This window comes from Marmota monax, unplaced genomic scaffold (assembly GCF_021218885.2).
Source record: "Marmota monax isolate L192 unplaced genomic scaffold, Marmota_monax_Labrador192_F-V1.1 WCK01_AAM20220418_F8-fsc00122, whole genome shotgun sequence".
In the NCBI taxonomy this organism is placed as follows: Eukaryota; Metazoa; Chordata; class Mammalia; order Rodentia; family Sciuridae; genus Marmota; species Marmota monax.
The window spans coordinates 5260892-5285434 of NW_026695223.1; the positions used below are offsets into that span (position 1 = coordinate 5260892).

A 24543-nucleotide genomic window follows, 5' to 3' on the forward strand; every position below is an offset into this window, starting at 1 on the left:
TCTATCTACTAACCCATGCCCCACCCCCCAAATGTAGCTTTGGAACAAGGAGGCAGAGTACTTGAGGCATTGACACTGGATTTTCTAAAATTCTCCAAGGAATGCAATATCTATTAATGCTCTCCTACTAGTCCAACTTGAGATATCTTGCAAGACATTCCTTGGAATTTTGCTAATCATATCATGATAAGGTGAGTGGAGTGACAGCTCCCCTCATACCTTCTCCCCACCTCACCTAGGGTGCAAATGTGTAGCAGCATTTGTGGGCAGAGGTTGGGTGCTGTTCTATGTAAGACAAGAAGAGGGAAGCTGGGGTTCTGGCTCCGTGGTGTTGTGTTTGCTGTCCTCATTACCAATTCCCTCCCATGACTGTGTAACAGATTCTACAAGCCAGCAAACAGCCTGTTGAACCACTGTTTCAAATCATCCTCCTTTTGTCCTGATACTTATCAGGTCAGCAGAGCTGCCTTTTATTTTTGTCCCAGGGGATGAAGCTTTTCTGCCATTGCAACATATTCAGGTAAAGTCATTTGTTCTGGGTGTTTTTGCCCAAAGGAACTGAAAACTAGTTGTATTGAATGGCTAGTGTGTCAACCATTCTACAGAACATTTTATAATAGCTACTTCAGGTGTGTCGGGGGAAGAAAAATCAACCCATGGCCCAGAAACACTTACCAAGCATCCTCTTTATGCATTATATGGTCTGTTCTGCCCTGCTAATTAGACAAGAATCAAGTGAACTGCTATAATCAGGGAGCCGGCAGAGGGACAGAAAATGAAATAGAGGATGTGATCCTAGTTCGGAAGAGTTAAGAACAACCTGGTTGGGGAGATCAAACTCACCCCAAAAGGGCAGCTCATTAGAAACTATTCTAATGACAGGTTAATTAATATAGAGTATGCACCGAATCAGTGCTAGTTAAATGAGCTTATCAAGGCCCATGGTGGAGAGAGACACTGGGACTGCCACTGCACAGCATGGGGAAGATGGGTTGAGCTCACCAAGAAGGCCATGTGGCCCTGAGGAGCTCAGACTGCATCCTGAGAGCAGCAGGACCCCACCCAAGGACTTTTGGGTGAAGAGGAACATTATCAAATTTCTCAGCTCACACTGACTTCTGGATGGAGAATGATGTGGAAAGCCATTGGAAGGCTTTGAGAAGAATGACAACTTAGGTTTCAACAGAATCGCTCTGGCTTCTGTGTTGAATATACATTGGGGGTGAGAAGAGGGCAGTAGCAGAGGGACCAGCTATTGCAATAATCTAGGCAAGGGCTGACAGGCTTTGACGGGAAGGTGGTGGTGGAGGTTGTGAGAGATAGTTAAAGTCTGTCTTTATTTTGAAGGCTGAGCCAATAGGACTTGCTCAGAGACTAGATGTAACGTGTGAAAGAAAAGGCAAGGCTGACTCCAAGGCTCTGGGCCTGAGCAGCTTCAAGGTTGGAATTTCCATCCACTGAGATGGGGAAGATGAGATCAGGTTGGATTTATGGGGAAGTGTTGGATTTGTTAAGTTGGATATGTGTCTGGGATATCCCAGGGGAGATATTAAGTAGGCAAGAGGATTACAAATGTTGAGGTCAATGTGAAGTAAAGACTAGAAACATAAATTTGGAACTCTGGCATTTAGATGGTCTTTAAAGCCACAGACGAGATGATATCACCAAGGGAGTAAATAGAAGTAGAAAAGATAAGTGTTGGACTGAGACCTGGGGACACATCCAAGTTAAGAGGTCAAGGGAATAAGAAAGAGCAAAGCAGATGGAAAAAGTTGTGTCCTGTGTGTTAGTGGGAAAACCCACCCGTGCGGAGCCATGTGAGCAAAGCGTTTCCAGGGTAAGAAATGACAGACTGTCACAAATGCTGTTGATGGGGTGGGAAAAAGAGATTCATGAGTTTCCATTGGATTTAGGCAGCACAAAATGCAAGCAGGAGCTCATAAAGACAGTTTTGGGGAAGTGGAGGAAGAAAACTGAGATTCTACTGGTATCAGGAGAAAATGGGAGAAGAAAAATTGGATATAATAACTACTGAGATCTCTTTTGAAGGATTTTGCTTTAAAGGGAGGGAGAGAAATGGGGAGGGGTGGTTAGGAGTGGAAGGGGGTCAAGGAAGTCACTGGTATTTGATGGACACAGTTTCGGTGGAGATGCTATGGGTGGGGTTATGGACTATGTGTTGAAACTTAGAAAAGGGTGACTATTTGGGGCCAGTTATTGCATGGCTTTCTGCACCAGTGAGACTGGGATTTTCTTGGTGGTCTCCTTGTTTGTAATGCTCTATGTCTGTACCATTTCTCTGGTCTAACCCATTTGTTTTCTTGTTCAGGACCTTCTCATTCTCCCTTTGGAACAGTTCCCCCTGAGCTTGTGTCCTCTCAAGGGGTTTCCCCTATGTCCTCAGGACATTTAGCTGCACCCTTCCACAAAGGAAGGGAGATGACTTCCTGTCTGAGACTCCCCATCTTCATCATTCTGGCCTTCACATCTCTTTTCCAACTCAACCCTAGCCTCACTCGTGGTTCTGAATAATCTTATGTTGATGCCTAGGGTCTAAGACCCTCTTCCACATCTCTACACACAGTTTTGTTCACTAATAAATAATTTAGGTGGTAATTATTTTTCTCATCTTCCAAATATTACATCTATTTTTCTAATTATTCAAATAATATATTGTTAGAATTAGAATATGCAAAAAATTAGAGTATATAAAAGGAAAATCTCCTCTCTAGGCTCATCACCCTTCTCTGGTGGCTATTAACAGCTTGTTTCATGTATGTACTGACACATCCATGTGACCACACACACGTGGTCTGTCCATTCAAACCAATCCACAGTCCTGTGAGCTGTGTCAACTGTGACCCCGTCTTTCCCTGAGCTTTTGTCCCCTCCCTCCCTCTGCACACAGTTCCCTTCCCTCTTCATCCTTTCAACTCCTGTCAGAGAAGTATCATCAATTTAGAGACACACACAAATGTCACATGCATGTCTATGAAGGTTTTCAAGCATTCTTGTAAGCATTTTTTTTTTCAAATTAGAGAAAATAACAGTGTGTGCATGCACAGGTACTTCACAGTTGAGTGTGCCTAGAGAATAGAGCTGGGCCAGCTTCTTTTCTGCCTGTAACTTCGTCCTTGCAAATGTGTCTATTGTCCATCTCACCTGTGGATGAAAAATGTGTCAGGTTTGCTTAGTGTTTCACCACCTTGTAGTGCATGTTGCAAATTAAATTACATTTAACTGTCCCGAGTGCTTTATTCAGCATTTGGAGAACTGATGTATTTTGCTGAGCTGATGCTCATTTCCCTCTTGCTGGATGATCCAACCTTAATAGGTCACAGGACTCTTCTTTTGCTCACATCATAGAACCCTCAACAGAAGAATTATCCCTATGCAGTTTGAATATGCCATATGTAGGATGTTTCCAAGTGTTTTTACCATCATGTCCTCCTTATCCTAACCCTTCCCTGCTCCTAGTGTGTCAGCAGTCCCAAGGGGTGGCCCAGAATTAACATCTACTTTTTCCACGTCCCAGTGGCATCTCAGTTGAATCTCCAGTTCTCAAATGCTATGGTGTTGAAAACAACATTAGATGTGAACATTGCTTTGGCTCATTGCATATTAGTGGGCGGGCCTTGGCCAGCCTGGGATTACTCATGATTTATGTAGGTGTTGAGGTTTCCATTTTCCACCCTCTTTGCTTCCCCAGCACCAGCCCTTTGTCACAGCATAGCAGCGACTTCTGGGTGTCAGCAGTCTGTTATTTGGCTTTCTGACTGTGAAACCAAATGCACCTACATGATCATTAGCAAGTGTGGGAATTGTTGGGCGTTGAATGTTTATTGTACACCCACAAATTTTTAGGTGCAATAAAGGGGGATTACTTTGGTCTAAGATGCCAAAGGAAATTAATTAGCATTTGGGAGAAATGCCCATGTTCCAGTGACTGACTGGCCATATCGGGTGTGACAGGGGGGATGGAGGGGCAGCAGAACAAGATATCTTACATTGACCAGAATGGGCCACATCTGGGTGGAGGCTGGACCCAGCTCTGTCCACTGTGCTGGAGAGATATCTTTTCTGGGCCCCAGAAAGTGAAGGGCTAGAGAAAGAGCCAAGCCCTTGGGGAGGGGAGTCTAGAAGAGCCTCCTCAATTGTCCAGTGTTTATTCAGCCTTACACTGCACAACCATGGGATAGAAATGAATGAAGTTTTCTGGAGATTCCCTGGAAATGCATGGGGCCTCCTCAGGATGGTCTGAGATGCAGAACCAGCTTTTAGTCAAGCTGAGATGTACTTGAGATCCACTCAACCAATTCTTAGAAGGTGACCTTGGGATAAGGTAGATAACATCTCTAAGCCTCATTTTTTCTCATCTGAAAAATAGGTGTAATATCACCTCCATGCAGGCCTATTTTTCAGCTTAGAAATAGAGTACTTTGAGAGACTGATACTGTAGCCGACCCACAGAATGTGTTATGGCTCTTGCTGTACACTTTTGATCATGTGTCTGGGGACCCAAAGAAGATGAATCCTGGGACCAACTCACCAGCAAAATCCCAAAGATGCACAACCAAATTCCTTAGGAACAGGTGGTGGTGGTGGGGATCTTTCTGTATTTGAGTGAGTAAAGATCTAGATAGGAAATAGGGAAAGAAAATGCTGGGGGGAAATGGGATAGTATTTTGAAGTTTCCAGTATGGAAAAAAAGGTCATTAGTTCTGCCTCTGGCTACCCTTTCCCTTTGTGGCCCACATAGAGGTCAGCATCCCATGGCCCCTCTTCCTCCTTCTCTTACAATTCAACAATAGCCAAAGCCCCAGGAATGCATGTAATTGGCATTCCGAGCCACATGCATGCCGTGTCCTATAGGAGGAGAGCACTTGATGGAGGTAATTAAAAGTGTCAGCTCCTTATCCAGGAGAGGGTTCTATTAAATTATGTACAGTAAATATTTTTGCAAGTTGGAACTCTGAAGAAGACTTATTGATCTGTGGCAAGCTGCCAGGCAGCTGGTAAAGATTTGGAAAATGGTTCTCAGTCCAGGCCAGGTCCTAGGAGAGGTGGGAAAAAAGCCATCTGGAGGATCTTTGTTTCACCTTTGTCTTTGCCTCCTTCAAGGTGCCCACGACTTCTCTCAGGGCTGCCAAATCAATAGCAGACAATGACATCAGCTGCTTGGTTAGCGCCGTTCCCGTGACTCTAATCCAAGCTGGTTACTCCAGCTGAGCAGCCTGGACAGAGCTGAATAAGGAAGTGGAGCTCAGGGGACCAAGGAAGGCTGGCCTAGCTGCAGGGGACTTGGGGCTTCATTTAGGGATGAGTGGAGGGGATGGTGGGTCAACAGAATTTTCTGAAATTTCCCAGACCTTCAGCTCTACCCCAGCCTCAAGAGCACCTGACCTGAGCACTTGGTCCTGTCTGCCTCCACCAGCCCCCACCTCCAGGGCCCATGGCTGCCCCAGCCTAGAGACTGCTCTGGAAATAGTGTTGGCGGCTGATATGTCAGTCAGCTGAGTCTTGAGAACAGAGATGAGAGGTGAGGCCAAGGGAGACCCGGATTTTCCTCATAGTCTTGGTCCTGTCCCACCGGACCTGCACAGTAGCCTGGGGCACAACTGAGGGGACGGCCTGAGTGCCCTGGCTCCTCCACCTCCTACTGGCTGAAGTTTGCTGTTCATGCTCTCTCTTCCCCTTTGTGGTCTGATTTTCGGCAGTATCCTCAGTTTTGGGCACATCAGAGATGCTCAATAAGTATTTGCTATATGAATGGAAGACTCCTTCCTTCTTTGCCTGGATTTAATTATTCTAAGGAGGTTCCCAGGTGGAGCGGAGGGTTGGGTAGAGGAAGGGCTATCTTAGCTTTGGGAAATTTCAGAAAATCCTGTTGACCCATATGCCAAGTGATTCATCGGGACCTAGCATCTAAGTGCCTCCTGTCATTTGAAAACCTCCTGGCAGCTGGGATGTTGGACAGAAGGAGCAACCTGAAACAAAGGGACAGGTGTCCAGGAAAGAGGTGAGCTCAGGAGCAGCCCTGGGTAACATAACGGATGCCTGTGGCTCACCCTCCTCTTGCCATCCCAGTCTCTGGCCTCCCTGCTTTCTGCTTCCCTCAGTCTTCTCCCCGTGGTCTTAGCTTGACTGTGGGGATCTGGCACCGTCTGGGTCTGCAGCAGATCCTGGGCCTGCCTTCACTCTCTTTCTTCCTGCTGCCTGGCACTTTGCAGATTTGTGGCTCATTTGCACCTTCAGTGGTTATGGAAGAACAGAAGAAAGGAACCCACAAATAGACACTTTTGCTGCTCATTAGTAACTGCTGTCTGGTGAGAGAAGCTTGTGAACACAGTTGCAATACAGCATGTGGCTTGGGATTGCTATTTTTCCCCCTTTAAGCTTCTCATTGCCTCACCTCTCCCCCGTTGGCACAACAGGGTGGGATCTCGTCTGCATTCCCCAAACGTGTGCGGCAGAGCTTCATGGCCATTGCTGGCGGGCCAGCTTGGCCTAACAGGTGAGCAGCCTGGGCAGGTTCCCCAGAAGCTGGGACAATGATGTGCATGTGTCCTGGCAGCTCCTAGGCCATCTTGTTTATTTTCCCATTCTGGGGAAACTTGCTAATTTTCCTCCCAGTATCTCCGGGAGAAGAGAGCCTGCTCTGTGCTTGAGGTTTAGCTCTCTGCAGGGAGCCATTCCTTGGCTGTTTAAAGAAGGCTTTATGCTTTGCAGCTTTAGATCATTTCACATGATGAAACACCATCTCACTACTGACAATTGTAATTTAAAATGTTTGACGGTCTTTTCAACTGAAAAAGAGTAATCATCACTTGCCATAGGCAGACTTGGAGAGTTGCTGTTACCGAGCAGAGAATCTGGCTGGACACACCCTGGTTCTCAAAGGCTGTAGGACTTCATTTGAGGCTCTTCCTCCTCCTCACTGGCTTCCATTTGCCTCAGCTGCTCTACCCGTGCCTGTCCCCAGGTCCCCACCCTCCCACAACTTGCATCTATCCTAGCTCCCCAGCCTCTGAGAGAGAATCTGCCTCCATTTCCTCATCTGGTAACACTGGGAGTCTGAACCCTGCCTATCTGTTTCCCTGGAAGGGACAGGCCATGGGAAGCGCTAAGCTTTGGAGAGAGACTGGCAGGGAGGAGAATCTTTGCTCCATGACAGAATCCTGGGTACCACTGTGCACTGTGTGGCCTCAGTATTGACTTTCCTGTTACGGGTCTCTGTTTTCACATCTGTAAAATGAATCTAGTAATGCCTGCCTGTTTGGGCTGTTGTGATTTCTAGAGCCAGTGTTGTAAAGTTTCTAACCCAGGGATTGGCTCAGAAAATCTCAGTTTTATCATAGCATTATATTCATGAGACATTATATTTCAAAAATAATATAGATTGTGCACATGTATGGTCTTCCACTCCTTTATGAAATGAGGTACTTATTCTGGAACTATTACTGTCATTTCTCCGAACATCACCATTACCACCATCATTACCACTGTTACCACCAGTACCACCTCCAGTACCATCTTCACCACCAGCACCATCAGCATCACCAGCACCATCAACACTACCACCACCCCCACCACCACCATCACCACCAATACAAATAGCAACAAGAGCTGGGTGCAGAGGCACAAGCCTGTAATCTGAGCTGCTGAGAAGGCTGATACACAAGGATTGCGAGTTCAAAGCCAGCCTCAACAAAAGGGAGGTGCTAAGCAACTCAGTGAGACCCTGTCTCTAAATAAAATACAAAATAGGGCTGGGAATGAGTCTTAGTGGTCGAGTGCCCCTGAGTTCAATCCCTGGTACCCCCCACCAAATAGCAACAAGAACTCTTATTGGACTTATATGCCAAGCATTATTCTAAATGTTTTCCATGTGGTTATTCACTTAATTCCCACCAAAACTCTATGAAATATTCAAATATTATTAGCTTCATTTTTCAATGTTAATACCTTCATTTTATAGATGACGAATGCGAGTCTCAGAGACACAAAGTAACCTGCCCAAGGTCACAGAATTAATAAAAGGTGATGGAGCTTCTGTTCTACACTTTTGGCCACATCTTTCAGGTTATTTATGTGTGTGCTTTTCTCTCTGTCTGTGTATATGCGTGTCTCTATATAGGTCAGTACATACTTTGGCATTTTGACAAGGAGGAGGTCTTGGGAGCTTTTTAATTCATTGCAAACAACAGAGGCAGAGACTCTCTGAGAGAGACCCGGCATATTCCACAGGATAGTTAGATATTTTAAAAAACAAGCTCTTTTTTTAAAAAAATCCTATAATAGATACTAATTAGAGCAGTAGAGGTGTAAAAGAGGGGAAGGGCAGTAAAATTTTCATTACAATGCAGTTAAAACCTTCACTAATAAGTCTATTTTGTTTAAAAGTAATTATAATCAGTGGAAAATGCCAGAAATTAGTCAATTATATAATCGAACTTTCTTTCAACCTTTCATTCTATTCATTCCTAACTTTGTTTTTTCCCTGGAAATCAAAGAAGCATATAAAAGTAATCTTTGAGGTTCAAGTTGGAGAACACTCTTATTCTGGCCAGAAACATCTCATTAATATGGTTAATAAAGGAAACACCTGGAACCCTAGAGTGCTTGCCCTCTATTTGACATTGTATGGATGGAAGGAAGTTTTTCATGACTGTTACCTTGCTTGGGACAAAAGAAAAAGAAAAGTCCTACTCAGTGATTCCAGGCCCCAGTTCCACATGGCCTATCAGGTCTGGACTGCTAGCTCTGTGAGTGGGGTCATGATATTTGCCATAGAGGGAAGTGGGAGGGAGAGCCGTAGCCCAATTCCCCTGTGGCCATGTGGTTGATAGGGTGCAGCCCCCTGTGACAGGACTAGCATGATCATCCTTCCTCCCTCACATATCAGAACCACTTCAGGCTGGTCAGTGATGACATTGCTGCATAAAAAGTCACACTGTTTTGCATTTTAAGAAGCAGGACGTTGGAAGGATGTTTTCTCTGGGTACATTTCTCACCCATCATAAATAATTGTGTGGTGGAAATCTACCTCTGACCCAGAAGCTAGAGCTACCAATTAAAATGTAAATAGTTATTTCAGAAACATATGGGGACTTCTGTGGCAGGTGTTGGGAGAGAAGATAGGTTGGGGGTGGGTGTGTATGTGCGTGTGCGCGCGTGCGTGCATGTGGTTTTCACATATAGAAGTGCATTGTAAATCTCAGTAAGACAGTCTCCTTATAACCAAGTTGGGGAAAGCTATAGCGATGCCCCAGAACTGCCCCATTCTATGGCTTTCTTCTCACTCAGGAATGGACAGGTGATTGTTCCAAGGACAAGCGTCTGAAGCTAAAGACAGATCATTTCTTTATAATTTCTCACGTAGCTGGATGGGTAAGGCAGCAGTCTCTGGTAGAACTCAGCAGACTGGGCCAGGAGGAAAGGCAGTGTGCTAAGTGTGCAGGCCCAGGGCATGGCATCCAGAGCGGAGCAGTCCGCAGGTGCAGAAATTGGCCTAGATCAGGGAATAGCTACCAAAACTAGCAGAGGAGGTATGGATTTCAGATGTCAGGTGATGCAGGAGGTCCGAAAACCAACACTGGACTTCAGCAAGAGATCAACTCACAGGACTTAAAATTAGCAAAGGAGATTTTTTTTTTAAAAAATTGGGAATTCAAAAAGTTGAAGGTACAAATATAAAATCAAATAGAAAACCCAGGCATTCGTGTGCTATGTGAAAAAAAACATTGGAACATTTATGCAAATTCTCACCCCTTCTTTGAGGGTTTGTCACCATTGTGGCAGAAGCCAATCCTAAATGCTATAGATATGGGGACATGCAGTGGAGAGCATCTATCTGAGATGCAGGTGAACATAGATAGAAGGAGAAGAGAGGGAAAAACCTGGCACAGCCACAGACTGCCCTTGAATGGACAGGCTTTTGATAGTAGAAACTGCAAAATTTTTGCTGGGAACCTGACTTAAAGTCAAAGAGCAGCACATTTCACTGTACAATGAGATTTAGGGAAAGTTGATAAAGGCCCTTTTGTGAGTCTGGGAATGAGATCAGGATCAAATTAAATGTGATTATTTTTAGGCATAATTTGATGAAAGAGATCCTGTAGTAGATGGAATAATAGTCCCCCAAGGTATACACCTCTCCACCCCTGAAACATGTGAATGTGTCACTTTACTAGCCAAAGGGACTTTGGAGATGAGATTACATTAAGAGAGAGCCAAAGAAGCTACGCTGTTGGTTTGAAGACGTGGGATGGGACCATGAACCCAGAAATACTGCCAGTTTATTCACTCTGGAAAAGGGCAAGGAAACAGATTTTCCCCAGTGACTCTTGAGTGAGTGTGGCCCAGCTGACACTGATTTCAGTCCAGGGAAACCCAATTTGGACTTCTAACCTACAAATTTTGTGTACAATACTGCATTTGTTTTGTTTTTAGCTGATAGAGTTGTGAGATAATTTGTTATAGCAGCAATAGAAAACTAACTCTGGTACCATTTTTTCCCCAAGGTATTTGTTTCTTTTAACAGCTTGGTCTAGAACATCCATCCATAAATTCTGTTATTATTATAGTTTGGTATGTATAACATATTAATCACATTGTGTTTAAATAAGGATTTATGTCTTGAAAAGGAATAAAATCATGCTTAGCCCCAAATCCTCTATGTCAATAAATGTTGTTTGCTTCTCAGCAGACCCTAATTGTGGCCATACCATCACAGTTAGGAACACAGTTTTCACTTTAGGAAAAAATATGTAAGGAAAGCACAAAACACCAGGAGAATTGCAATAAGAAACATTCAAGTAACAAGTCAAAGTAGAGGTTAAGCAAATATCATGTCTTGACATGAAACTGTACCTAATAATAGTTCAGTGGGTCGTTGAGGGTTTTATAAATATTACATGTGTCTAGGACACTCAGAATAATTTCCCTCTTCCCAGATGCATCTAGAATTCTGTAGCCTCTTATTTCTGCAAGATCATTTGCTACTCCTGATTTTTTCAGTATTAACTAGGTATCTTTGTGTTCTTAACTATGTCATTAAATGTGATAATTACTGCTCCCTTCCCCTAGATCAGAAATCAAGACAAGCTCTGAAAAAAATACCATTTGTGGCCAGAAAATATGGAGTGAGATCAATGCACAGAAACATATATGCATCTTCCCAACAAATCCACCCATAAAAGTAGACGAGGAGGAAATGCATCTTCTACTTTCTTCCTCAACCCAGAGCTGTTTTTGACCCCATTTGGAGTTATCTCTGCACAAGCTGGAGAGAGATGCAAACTGCTTGCTGGTTGTTGTTGCTATGGCAACTGGCAGAGACAAAAGGCCACAAAAATGAAGGAATAAGATGACATGTAAGGATTAAAAAAAATGGGGTTTTCTTTCTTCCTCTCTCCTCACAGTGCCACTATGACTTAGTAAATGCCGTGGTTTACTAAATCAAGGTATGTGAGAAGAAAAAAGACAGGGGTTTTATCTTCTGTCTTGACATCTGTTTTCTCTGCATAATTCAATTAAGAGTCTTTAGTTCCTCATCCCCTCTTCTCTTAAGAAAGAGAAGCATCCACCACAGATCTATGCCCAACTCTCATTTTTCTCTAAGAGAGGAGATGTAACTCTCTGGCTCACTGTGAAGGCCGTGTCTAGCCAGAATAATGCCTGCCTTCTGACTGGGGTGGCTTCCATCTCCTGAGGCCAAGCAGTGGCCGCTTGCAGCAGCTGGGAGGCCATGTAGATGCCCACTGAGGTCTCTGCCAGCTTTCCTGCCTAGTGATTCGGAGATGAAGCATTATAGTCATTTGACGTAGGGGAAACGGGACTGCATATCAAATGCATCTCCTTTATAACTGGAAAACCAGAAATGATGGCAAGCCTCCTGTTTGGAAAAACTCAGGGAGTGTCCACTCTATTTCACCAGCCCCCTTCAACCTTGACTTAAGATAACTTCCTGCACTTGGAATTCCAATGACTTTTTTCCACTTCAGAAATTAGTCTTGACTTCTGCTAGAAATGCACACATTACGTTTGAAATATGATTTCAAAATAAACATGTTGAATATGAAGAATAATAGATCTTTCTGTATCATTGGTTCCAACCTCCCTGCTGTTGGATGACTGAATTGCTAACTAGTATTTCTCAAGCTTGACCACCTGAGCCAGAAGAGGTGAAATCTTTTGTTAAAAAATGCATATTTAAGAAATCATATTCAGGGAGCCCCTTCTCAGACCTTCTGAGTGGGGACTTTGCAATGGGCCTAAAGAACAACTTCTTTTTACTAATGCTCATTTTATCCTTAAGATCAAGTTTCTTCTTCTAGCCCAGGTCTTCTCAATGACCTTCGGGTTGGTTGGAGCATTCAGGATGATGCTTGATGCTCATTTGGCTGCTGGCTTGCCTCTTGGTTGACAAGGAATATCTTTTAGGCAAGTTTAAGCAAATCTACTTCTCTTGGACAGGGAGAAGAGCAAGCACAGTATCTACTTTAAGCAAAACTCTTCTCACATATGGATGACTCAATCACTTCTGGCTTTTTTTTTTTTCATTTGAATTTCTGCAGTCAGCGAGGTGTGAAACTCTCTGACCTATCTCACGTTGCATCAGTCTTCAGTTTCTCTCAGCTTGATTGACTACTCTGCCCACCGCTGCTAGGTCCTTCATGCTATGGGGTTTTTGTGATATCTATTCTGACGGAATGCCAACTGCCTGTCATTATTTTGTTTTCCATTGCTCATGTCTAGCTGCTCCTCTGAAACACATCCAATACCACTAGTTCACCAACTTCAGTAATACTGGACTGACTTGGGAGACTTTGCCGAAGCACAGAAGGTTCAGGACTCAGCAGGGATGGGCTGAGGCCTGAGAATGTGCATTTCTAATAAGCTCTTGGGTGATGCTTATGTTGCTGGTCCAGGGATCGAACGTCACCCACATCACTGGACCACGTGGAACTGATTCAGCCCTGTCCTGTAATCCTGGCCTTTCATCTGACAAAGCCATGCATGGTAAATATGTTGAGTTGGGCAAATGAAACAAGACACCTCTGTGCCCTCAGACTGGTTCTGAGATACTGACTTTGAGTTCCCAAAGCCAGATGGCCCCCCAGAGAGGCCTGTGGTTGGCACTCCCCAAATCCGTGGCCTGCTTTTGGACTTATTTGCAACCTCAGAACATAAGGCCAGACTGGTGTCCAGGCTGCTGACCTTCTTGCAGCTGCTTAGCTCAGAATCAAGCTTGTCATAGGTTGCAGCTGTGATGGGAACACTTTCTCAAGCCTCTGTGCTCCCTCAACTTGCTCTTTCAAGGCAACTGTGCTGCTCCAGCCCTGGACTTCTGTTGCAACCTACATGGTCCATAATTTTGGCCTGAGGTTCTCAAACCTCCCTGGGAGTAACATGAAACTACTTGTTCATACTGCAGAGGAAAGGGCAACTTGAATTGAGGCAAATTTGAAAATATAGAGTATATTGGTCCCTTATTATATGCTGATCTAAATTCTCCAGTATTAACATATTGTTTAATAAGGATATATAAACATCAGGAGCCATTAACATGGATTATTTCCTTTAACCTCTGATACTATAAGATTTTATAAAGTCCCGTTTTATAGATTAGACACCAGGGTGAGAGTGGTGAAGTAATTTGTCCTCACAGAGTTGGAGGTATTGGTCTCAGGACTCTGACTTCAAAGTCTGAACTCAGAATCTCTGGTCCTGTGTGCCTTTAGTCACTCAACTTCTTCAGATGACATTTTAAAGATCCAGCTTCTACAAATTCCACTCTACAGTGAAGAGTTATGATAAATTCCCAGTATATTTCAGGCAGTTTGTTCACTTTGAAATGTTTTAAAAATACGATTCTAAGACTCTTTATTAAGCCATGGATTTTATTTATTTAGCAAAAAGACTCCTTAGAAGGAAGAACAATAAAGTAGGCCCAGAAGACCTAGCACCTCATCCTCTCAGATCCCTAGAGATTCAGAGATTGATGTGAAAGCCACCAGAGAGGTCAAACTTTGGGGATGAGAGGACCTAGACGTTAGCCATGACTCTGCCACCAGCTGATTGTGGGACTGGAGACAAATCGGGAAACTCTGTAGGACTCAATGGTCTCAGTTGTGAAGTTACAGAGATAAACAGGGCCCTATCACGTCTCTGCTGAGGAACCATTAGTTGATTAATGAACTCGAACTAATGGCTAACAAAATATAGTAAAGAAATAGTTTCTACTTTTATGAAGAGATTAAAGCTAGTCATTGCATACAAATGTGTCATGAAAAAGAGCTTGGAAAGAAATTATGTCCTAAAGTAAGTAAAAAGTGAAAAATACATTCTCTTATATTACTACTTTGCTTAGGAACCCCACCACCAACACCAACTTTTCCATTTATAGATAGAAGAGCGTCACATTCTAAGCTAACTCTGGTCAAATTGGAACAAGCTCACTATCAGTAAGTAGTACCTGAACTAATCAGAGGTTATTTATCAAATTCTCCCAAATTTACCAAGAAAGTTAGGGAGTTAATAATTCGGTAATAAAACCTTTACACCCAAATGTCAACAATCTGAGATTGGTAGTAAAGATTTTTCAGTGAGATTCTAGAAAAGTAGGATGTCTGCCTCTACCTTAATTTCATTTGCTGTCCTCATTATTAGAACACTTGTTCTCTTTCCTCACCATGCCACAGTGAAGGTGACACTGTTATAGTGAATGACAAAGTTGTCACAGAGTAAGCTATGGGATGTTTATTAGGGTCATGCTATCCTTTTTATGTTCAAGTATTAGGTGATTTTGTCATTATCCTCAGTAAGTAATGAGTTTGGCACAGATGGTTGGTGTTTTTAAAAAATGCAAAAGAAGATCTGATGTGGCCAGGAAATTAATATTTATCTCATAAAGAGGATAGTTTAATTATCACCTTAAATTATAAATGTTCACTTAAAATAGTCTTACTGATTGCTTTCTATTAACCACCATTTTTTTTTCCTTTGGGCTGACATTTTTAACCTTTAAACTTTAAAAGAATTTTTAACCAAAATTGACATACAATTCAATTTAGGCATATGGTCACCAGGTGTTCAAAGACAGATCTTACCTATCAAATTTCTATTTATTTATTTACTATATAATAATAAAAGCTCTTCACCAAAAGAGATAAATATTGGGAAGAGTAAATAATGCTGTAGAAAATTGGGTAGAGAGATTCTAAACAATAAAGAGATAATAACAAATAAAATGAAAACTTAGGTACAATTTGAGATCATTTTCATGATCTCAAAATCAATGAAAAATTCATGGAAAATATTTATCAACCCTACTATTACCACCAGACTTCGTTCTTTCTTAATTTATCTAAGATGTCACCTGGAAAATCAGTGCCTTTTAGGACCTGACCCACCTCCAGGACTTGACTCACGGCCAGCTTTGTATTAGATGTATTATGAATAAGAATTGTGCTTCCTAACTCCAGCCATCCCAGTTATAGGCTAGTGTGTGCACCATATGTACTCTACACACACCCCTCTGCCTACACACACTCATCTAATTCTTTACTGTCTTTGGAGTCCACCATGCTTCTCTTCCACATGGAAAAAGGAGAAGAAAGAAAGTCACACAGATAAGTATTTATTAGCAGTGTACACACAATAGTCACACACTAATAGAATTACATTTTTTTACCATTAGAAAGTAAATTTCCATTACAAAGTAAATTACTAACAAAGAAATAAGAGGTATTTCTTATTTATAAAGAATCTTCTAGACCAGGTTTCACTTAAGTTTCCATAAAATACAGATATAGTGGGCAGTAGGGTTATGAGATTGAGTACAGATTCTGAAGCTAGGATGTGGGATGAAAATCAGCATGGAAGATGGAAATTACTTCCTTGGAAATGCCTCTGGGCTGTGCCACACTGGAGACCAGCACACAGTCTCTTAGCACCCCCAGTGGAGCCAGTTTTCATTCGGCGTGGGAGAGACCACCCTTGGATCAGCTGAACATCAGATGATACAAATGGCGTGGGTTTAGGAGCCAGTGTCTTGATCTATTTTCTGTTGCTAATATCGGAGCCTGTGCAATCACTTACATAGATGTGGTAAATGATAAAGAAAAGAGGTTTATCTTGGCTAGTAGTTCTGGTCCAAGGTTGAGGGGCTACATCTGGTGATGAACTTCTTGCTGGCAGAGTCCTTAGGCAGCCCAGGGCATTGCTTGGCAAGAGACAGGGAGTGTGAGATACCTAGCCAAGCTGGCTCTGGTGGCAGATCCACGCTCCAGATAACCCATTAATCACATGAACGGATTAACCCATTCATGAGGGCAGAGCCCTGATCATCTCTTAAATGTCTCTCCTCTTACTATCTCATGATGAGGATTAAATTTCAACATGAGTTTCAGAGGGGACAAAGCATATTCCAACCACAGCAGCCACATTGTAGAAAAATATGTGTCTTTAAGCACCAGCATCATTCTTAGTACAGCAAGATACTCATAGCTGAGAACCATGGTAACTAGGGAAGCCTCCAGGCCACTACTGGTTCATGGTTCCTCATTTGGTCCCTTTCTGCTCTTTGCATGGAGTTCTGCACAAGCACTTGGTCTACCTGTGGTTTATGTCTCTCTTACCCTCCACTCCTCCTCTTCTCCTTTGCCTTCTTTATCCTTCTCTCCCCTGTCTGCCCCCTCCTCCTCTACCATCCCTGTGAATTGTGGAATCCATTCTAGTGGAAAGCATACGTAATGAACACAACCCCAGGACAAACTGCTGTGACAGTCTTGCTGTGTCTCCTTAGTTACCTAGGAAAGACGATTGCACAAACAGCCTCTGTCATAAAACCTTTCAAAATTTAATTTCCAAAGGTCTGCATCTATGACTACAGAACCTTTAAAAACAATATTCTCTAGATGGCAGGGGAAGGATTTGAACAGATCTAACCACATTTAGCAACAATGTTAAATATGCTGTTGCTTCCTAGTGAGATTTTTTTTTTTTTATCAGTAAGATCATTTTATTTTGTTTTGTTTTTGTCTTACCTAAAATCTTGACTTTTGCCATACTGGGTTTTTTAAATTGATTTTTGCTTATTTGCTTCTAAATTTTGTAGTTGTTTTGTTTTACAAAGGTATAAGATCACAAAATCAATGAATGAAGTCTCATCTGTAATAAAGCTCGAATTTTGTGCTGATTTTCTGATTCTTTGCTGAAGAAGTTTTGTGATAGGTTGCATTTTAACTTGCACTTCAGTTGGGCAGCATGCATGTGGTCCAAAGCTGCTGGACTTTTTCTGAGGACAGGTGGGTGGCAGGAGGAGAAGGGTGGGGAGTCAAGTGGTAGAAGAAAGACAGGTGTATGGGAGAAAGAGACCATGTCTGGGCCATCTTGGCAAATTGTGATGGAGGGGAGCGCAGTCTGAAAGGAACTGATCTAATTTAGACTGAGAAGAATGCAGCCATTTCCAAAAGAGTGTATATAATTTCAGGCAGAGAGCAAATTTTCACGGACAAGAATATCTCCAGCCCTAGTTAAGCTAATGAAACCTTAACTACGTTACCAAGAAATCGGAATAGGAGCTTGAAATGGACCAGTAAAGAAAAGGAGCAATTTTAGTTAATGTGTATCACCCTGGGTGGATGGCTGATTTTGTCTGTAAAAGAATATCTTTAGCCTAGTTAAGCTAATGATACCTTAACTAGGTTACAAAGACATCAGAGCATTAGTGGGCAGCGCTGACACTCAGGAAGCTGTCAGGATCCTGTGGAGAGTGACAGGCAGAGTTCATGACAGGGTCCTGGTGGCAGGGTATCACTGATTGACAAGACCAGGCAACGTGCCCACAGTGACTGATACACCGCAAAGGAAAAAAGTCAACAAATAATAAGTTTGAATATATTTTTGCAGTTTTTTCATCAAACATTTCCTCTGCACTTTATCTAATAGTTAATTGATATTATTATTGGCTCATAAACAAACAACTTAATGTTTATAAACTAGAACTGCTGTGTACTTTTAAAGTATTCTCTTTCTGATATGCATTTTCTCTTTGTCTTGAGCTTGCTTGACTTTTTGGATTGCCCCCCCCCAAAAAAAAAAAAAATTCTATGTGCTTTTAAATGTCAGTTACTCATAGGAGTAACCTCCAACCTTTGGGTAGAAGAAAAATGACTGATATATCATCCTAAAAGCAGACACCTTTCAAGAGAGTAAAGGAACCCAGGCAGGCTTCAGATCAAGATTCAGATAAACCAAGATGGACAAGGTCACTTTCAGACGCTGAACACCTACGTTTTGAGCTCTTGCTGTGTGCTGAGCCCTGCACAACATACCTGGGTTACAACAATGAGCAAAACAGAAAAAGAGCCCTGTCCTCCAGGAGCTTCCATTCTGATAATGAAGACAAACAAAATACACAAATAAACAAAACAAATTGATCAACCACTGGGATGGCAGAAGATGATCATTGCTGTGGAACAAAGGAAAGATTTAGCAGGACAAAGGGTTGGGACAGAATGTGGTATTAAAGAGCACAGAGAGGGCAAGGCTCACAGACGTGATAGTCCCTTCAATGTTGACTGGGTTCTTGGTTTTGGTGGAATCTTGGGAAGACCAATTGTTTGTCCATCCACCTACCCATGCATCTGTTCATCCAATAAGATTGTGTTTCCTCTGTGCCTGGCACTGGACTGGAATTGAAGAGGCAGAGAAGAAGAAGACATGGTCTCTACTTCCAAGATGTCACAGTGGGAAAAAAAATACATAGGCAAGGAAACCAGAGATCACGCTGCAGAGCTCTGCCCCAGTGGCCCCTCATTCGGCTTCATCTCAGACATTCCTGCTTCCGCCTTCCCATGCAGAAGAACCTCCTCCAGGCCTTCGTAATAGATGACCCAGGCTTTACTTTATGGCACATGCCACTCTGATGGTGTTACATTTTTTTTTTAAATTTTTTTATTAGTCACTCAAAATATTACAATGATCTTGACATATCACACATTTGATTCAAATGGGGTACGTAATCTTAATCTTATTTTTCCACATGTACACATTGCAGGATCACATTGGTTATACAGCCACGTTTATACATAGGGCCATACTAGAGTCTATTGTATTGTGCTGCCCTTCCTATCCTCCCTCCCCTCCCCTCCCCTCTTTCTACCCAATCTACTGTGACACGTTTTTCTCTCTCTCTTTTTTCTTCTCCCCACACCATCTTATATGTAATTTTGCATAACCATGAGGGTCTCCTACCATCTTCCGTGCAATTCCCCTTCTCTCTCCCATTCCCACGCACCTCTCATCCCTATTTAATGGTAATCTTCTTCTCATGCTCTTCCTCCCTGCTCTGTTTTGAGACGCCCCCCTTATATCAAAGAAGACATTCTGCATTTGTTTTTTAGGGGTTGGCTAGCTTCACTTAGCATAATCTGCTCTAATGCTATCCATTTCCCTGCAAATGCCATGATTTTGTTGTTTTTTAGTGCTGAGTAATATTCCATTGTGTATAAATGCCACATTTTTTTTTATCCATTCATCTATTGAAGGGCATCTGGGTTGGTTCCACAGTCTAGCCATTGTGAATTGTGCTGCTATGAACATTGATGTAGCTGTGTCCCTGTTGTATGCTCTTTTTAGGTCTTTTGGGTATAGTCCGAGAAGACTGGGTCAATGGTGGTTCCATTCCCAGCTTTCCAAGGAATCTCCATACTGCTTTCCAAATTGGCTGAACCAATTTGCAGTCCAACCAGCAATGTAAATTTTTATTTATATTTTATTCTCCTTCGATAAAGAGTAAGCTCTGAAAAGAAAATATTGCTTTGTTAATTGCTGTATCCTTATTATCTAGAGCAATACCTGGTATGTAAAAGATGCTTATGAAGATTGTTTAAAGAGTGAATAAATAAATAAAATATTATAAGAGGAATATTCTAAATAGGGTGTTGGTGACCTGTACAATGGTGAGCAGAAAAAATAATATTATGTAGAATCCCCAGGGGACAGTATAAGGGAGAAGGTGAAAGTAATGTTATTACAGAAAGAAAATATATTTTTACCAGGTTAAAAATTTTAATTTTACTCTATGAAATATTCCAGACAAACAGAACAGTATCTAAAATACTATCATTATTATAGTTTTTAAATAGTGGGTAAACTTTCCATATATACCCTTAACAAAGATTTTTTGTTTTATTTTTCCTGCAGACATTCAATCTCTTCCTTGAAGGTTCCAGAATATTTGAGTGCCAAAACATTCAAAATAACAATAACTTAGTAACAAGCAGCTTCTGTTCTCTTAAAAACTATGAAGGTCTTGTCCATCCTGCAAAGAATGTCCCTTATCTTTTAGCTGAAGTGGAACCCCTCTTAGCTCTCCATGACCTGCTTACTCTCTGGTATCCTTCTGAGCAAATCTTAACACTCTTTGGATGGTAGATAGAGCAGTGTGCCGCAGGAAGTGGTATTTGCTATGTGACGACCAGGATTCTATCTCTGGAACTTGACTCCTGCAGCATTGATTCCCTTCAAAGTAGGGAGCTGGGGCTGTGGTGTAGCTCAGAGGTAGACACATGCTTAATATGTGTAAGGCCCTGGATTCAACTTCTTCCCCGGCCACCCACCCCCGTCAAAAAAGAAAGAATGAAAGAAAAGTAGAGAGTCAGGGAAGAGTATTTTATATGTTTTTTTTTAAAAAAAGAGAGAGAGAGAATTTTTTTTAATATTTATTTTTTAGTTTTTCAGTGGACACAACTTCTTTGTTTGTATGTGGTGCTGAGGATCGAACCCGGGCCACACGCATGCCAGGCGAGCGCGCTACCGCTTGAGCCACATCCCCAGCCCCTTATATGTTCTTTTAACAAAGAGAGTTTATTCTCAGTTATGGCTACAGATAACCCCAAACTCTAGTGGCTTCTTTTTATTATTATTATTATTATTATTTGGTACCAGGTTTTGAACCCAGGGGTGCTTAACCACTGGGCCACATCCCCAGCCCTTTTTTATATTTTATTAGAGACAGGGTCTCACTGAGTTGCTTAGGACCTCACTAATTTTTTATTTCTAGGAGTCACTCAAGCATTTGCAGTCAGCTGAGCTTGGCTAAGTGCTGGCTGGTCCAGAATGGCCTCAGCTGGAATGACTGCTCGCTGCTCCACATGGTCTCCCACTCTGCAGCAGGCCAGCCCAGCCGCAGGTAGGTGGCTGCAGGGCAGGATTCTGAGGAAGAGCCACAGCATGCCGTGCAAAAGTGTGCAAGGTCAAGGCCACTTTGGCTGCATTCCTTTGCTAAGAGCAAGTCCCAAGATCAGCCAAGATGGAAGAGGTGGAGAAATCGACTCTACCCCCTTGATAGGAGGAGGAAGGACAATAGGTGTGGCCATTTTTGCAAACAATCTGCCCAGAGACAGACACCATTCACCATTTCACTTCTTCACCTACCTGTCTGCTTTACTTTTCCTTCTCACATAATTTTTTGAAAACCTAGAAAAATTCCTAATTTCATCGAATTTTGGGCACCTCCTAACATCATGTCCCTGAACTAGTCATTCCTATGGATAAGAAACAATTCGGGGATGTGTTCTACCTTTAAGGCGCTATTGCGAATGAAAATAAAAAAGAAACTTAAGAACAAATATGATCTCACAGAATTCTGTCAAGCACCCCCAGATGTGTCAGGCTTGAGAAAAGAGAGAAACGAAGGTAAACATCGTACAGTCTCTGTTTTGGAGGCATTCCCAGTTTTCAAATTATTTAGCATTGTTTTAGGTGGCTTTTCTCCTTCGATTTTACATTCAAACAAAAAGTCCTGTGGATTTTGCTTTTAAATGCCTCTTCAATGGATCCCTTCCACCACCCCCTCAGTTCAGTCCTCTTCATCTGTTGCTATGACTACAGTGCAAGCTTCTTGCTGGTCTCCCCACCTCCACCCCTCCTGCTCTGCTAAGCTATTGGCTGAGTCCTGGTTGCTGCCAGAATGGCCCCTACCATACAGACTTGGCCATGACACTGTCTTGGGAGTGTCCTTCCATGGATCCCCTCAGCAAAAAGGCTTATAGCAAAAGACCTGTTCATGTCACGCAAAGCCTTTTTGAGCCGGCATCTTCTCACTCCACCATCTTACATTTTATTCTTGAGAAAAACCGAACCATTGACAGTTTCTTGGTCTTACCAATGTTCGGCAAATGTTGTGTCATATATTTCTTGTTCCCTGTGACAAGAACAATCCCTCTCCTGCTTGTCTGCCTAAAGACTGTAACTTTCTTTGAGGGCAGGTTATCCTCAAAAAAGATGTCTGTGTTATTTAGTAACTGCACATGATACTCAAAACAGCGATTACTGCTATCTCTGATGACTCTAGACTTCTATGCCTACCTCATTTCCCACTAGGATGATTCTGCATTATCATGGTCTCTTCTGTGATTTCTTCATTTTCGGTAGTCTCCTTTAAGAGAGTGACCCTATCTTTTCAACCTTCTTTCTTCAGCAACTAGCACTTAATAAGTATTAATTGAATGAATGAAATCAAACTACAAAAAAGTGTAAGATATGAAGTCTGTTTTAGTTACACTGATGGATAGGCAGCAAAGTATCATATAATGGTCATTGGACTTCAAGACAGAACATGCTGCTTTGCCTCTTAATAGCAATTTGACCTGAAGGAAGTCTCATTGTAGTCTCGGTTTCCTCATTAGTTAAACAAGAATAAACCTACTCTTCCTACCTCATAGAAGATAAAGTGGAAGAATGAAATTAAGCATTGAATTATGTGCAGAGCAAAGCTGAGAACTATCCAAAATTCTCACAGCAGGCTTTAATGAGATGATGGTCTCTCTCCCCTGACTCTCACTCTACAATTCATGGTCTGTGCTTAGAAAGTCTCTAGGAGGCAGCAGAAATATATACAATTTGAGTACTAATAAATATTTTGAATTTAATATTGCCTTTTAAATACTGTTGCTTTTATCTCATTTTGCTTTTTAAAGAATAAGCTATCCCCAAAGAATGTTAAAGAACTTATGGTGTCAGGGAAATGTGCTGTATTCAGTAGGCGTGTCTCTGGGGCTGTGGTGGTTATGCTATGCAGAGTAAGCTCTCATCCACCTACATTACAACCCCAGAACATCATGCCAACATTGGCATGGCATACAGTCTTGACAAAATAATGAAGCAACTATTAATCCCATCATGGTTAAGGCAAATGAGAATTCAGGAATTTAAGTGTTTGTGTGCACAAGAAGGTGAGTCCTGAGAATTAAGTGATTTTCATTTGGGAACAGGTTTTTGTATTCTTTGATATCCCCTTCCTACCTATTCACTTATATCCCTTGACTATTAACCTCAAAACTCAAATCTTTTAAAGCTTTGGTCACTTACTATAGCAGCCTGTCTTTACATCTCTCTCATTCCTCCTAGTTTCTCTTTGGTGGTTTTTGTGGTTCTTATTTGTGCAGCTCATTCAGCTCTATTTCTATATCCTTTATTCCTGAGCTATTGCCACTTGTATCACCTCCTCCTGAGACATTGCTCTGAGTTTCTCTCTCTTCTTTCATCTCCTTGAGACTCCAGGTCTTCTGCCCTCTCCATATCTTCTGTGAACTGGGTTTGAATATCTTTGCAGACTTAAGAGATTCTAGGTGCTTTCTATAAGATCAACAGTTTTCCCCTTTGAATTTTTATTTTTTACTTTGTTTTGCTTAGAAGAAACAAAATTATTCATGTTAATGAAAAAAACTTCAGTAAAGGCAGCCAGACCGAAATAAACAGTTTCTTCAACCAGGCCCTTTGCATTATGATGAAAGGGGTGGAAGGGATGAAGACTGTCCCTTGGGAAGGCAGAGAGAGTTCCAGGGTGAATACTGATTATTGTTGAGGGCTGTCTCCAACTTTATTGAATGGAATCAAATGTTCTTGCTAATATTGTCAGGGATTTGGCTGCTGTTCAGACCTGGTGACTAACTCAGGGAATAAAAGGAGTCAAAAAGATAGAAAATCTGTGAGAAAAACAGAACTATGGCCAGACAGGCTCCCATCCCTGCCACGGGGACCCCTGAGGACTCCCAACCATACGTTCATGACGCATGCTCTGCCATGAGCAATCTAGAACAGATGAAGATTGCTGATTTTCTTAAAGTGGGGAAGAAACTCTAATAACAACATCAAAGTCTTTTAATTCTTGAGTGATGTGGGGTGGGTATGTGATGGATAGTAAGAACATGGGGATGCCTAGGTGGATATTCTGCCCAGGTTTAAATTATTTGGGGAAAGGATTCCACCTGCACCGAACTGTCCAAGGTGCTGACCCTCTGTGCCTTCAGATCCCCTTCCTCTCAGTCTTATCCTGTTTGTCTCAGACTTGGAATCTGGAATCTTGCTACTCTTGCCAGTGGACCACATGCCTTCTCTTCTCTCAACTTCTTCTCTGGGTCCTACAATCACTCTTTGCCAATCTCACTGCAAATATGGTATTTTGTGGTCCGTAAAATCAACACCTGGAGGAGGTGTTAGCGCTCAGTACCTGAAGCCAAGGTCTGTGAA

The 24543-nt window shown here is 42.2% G+C and overlaps 1 protein-coding gene across 1 annotated transcript in view; it reads left to right on the forward strand.

Moving 5' to 3' along the window:
* Window positions 1–24543, forward strand: part of Tmem178b (transmembrane protein 178B) — a 351533-nt gene that overhangs the window by 216907 nt on the left and 110083 nt on the right. The window lies entirely within an intron of this gene.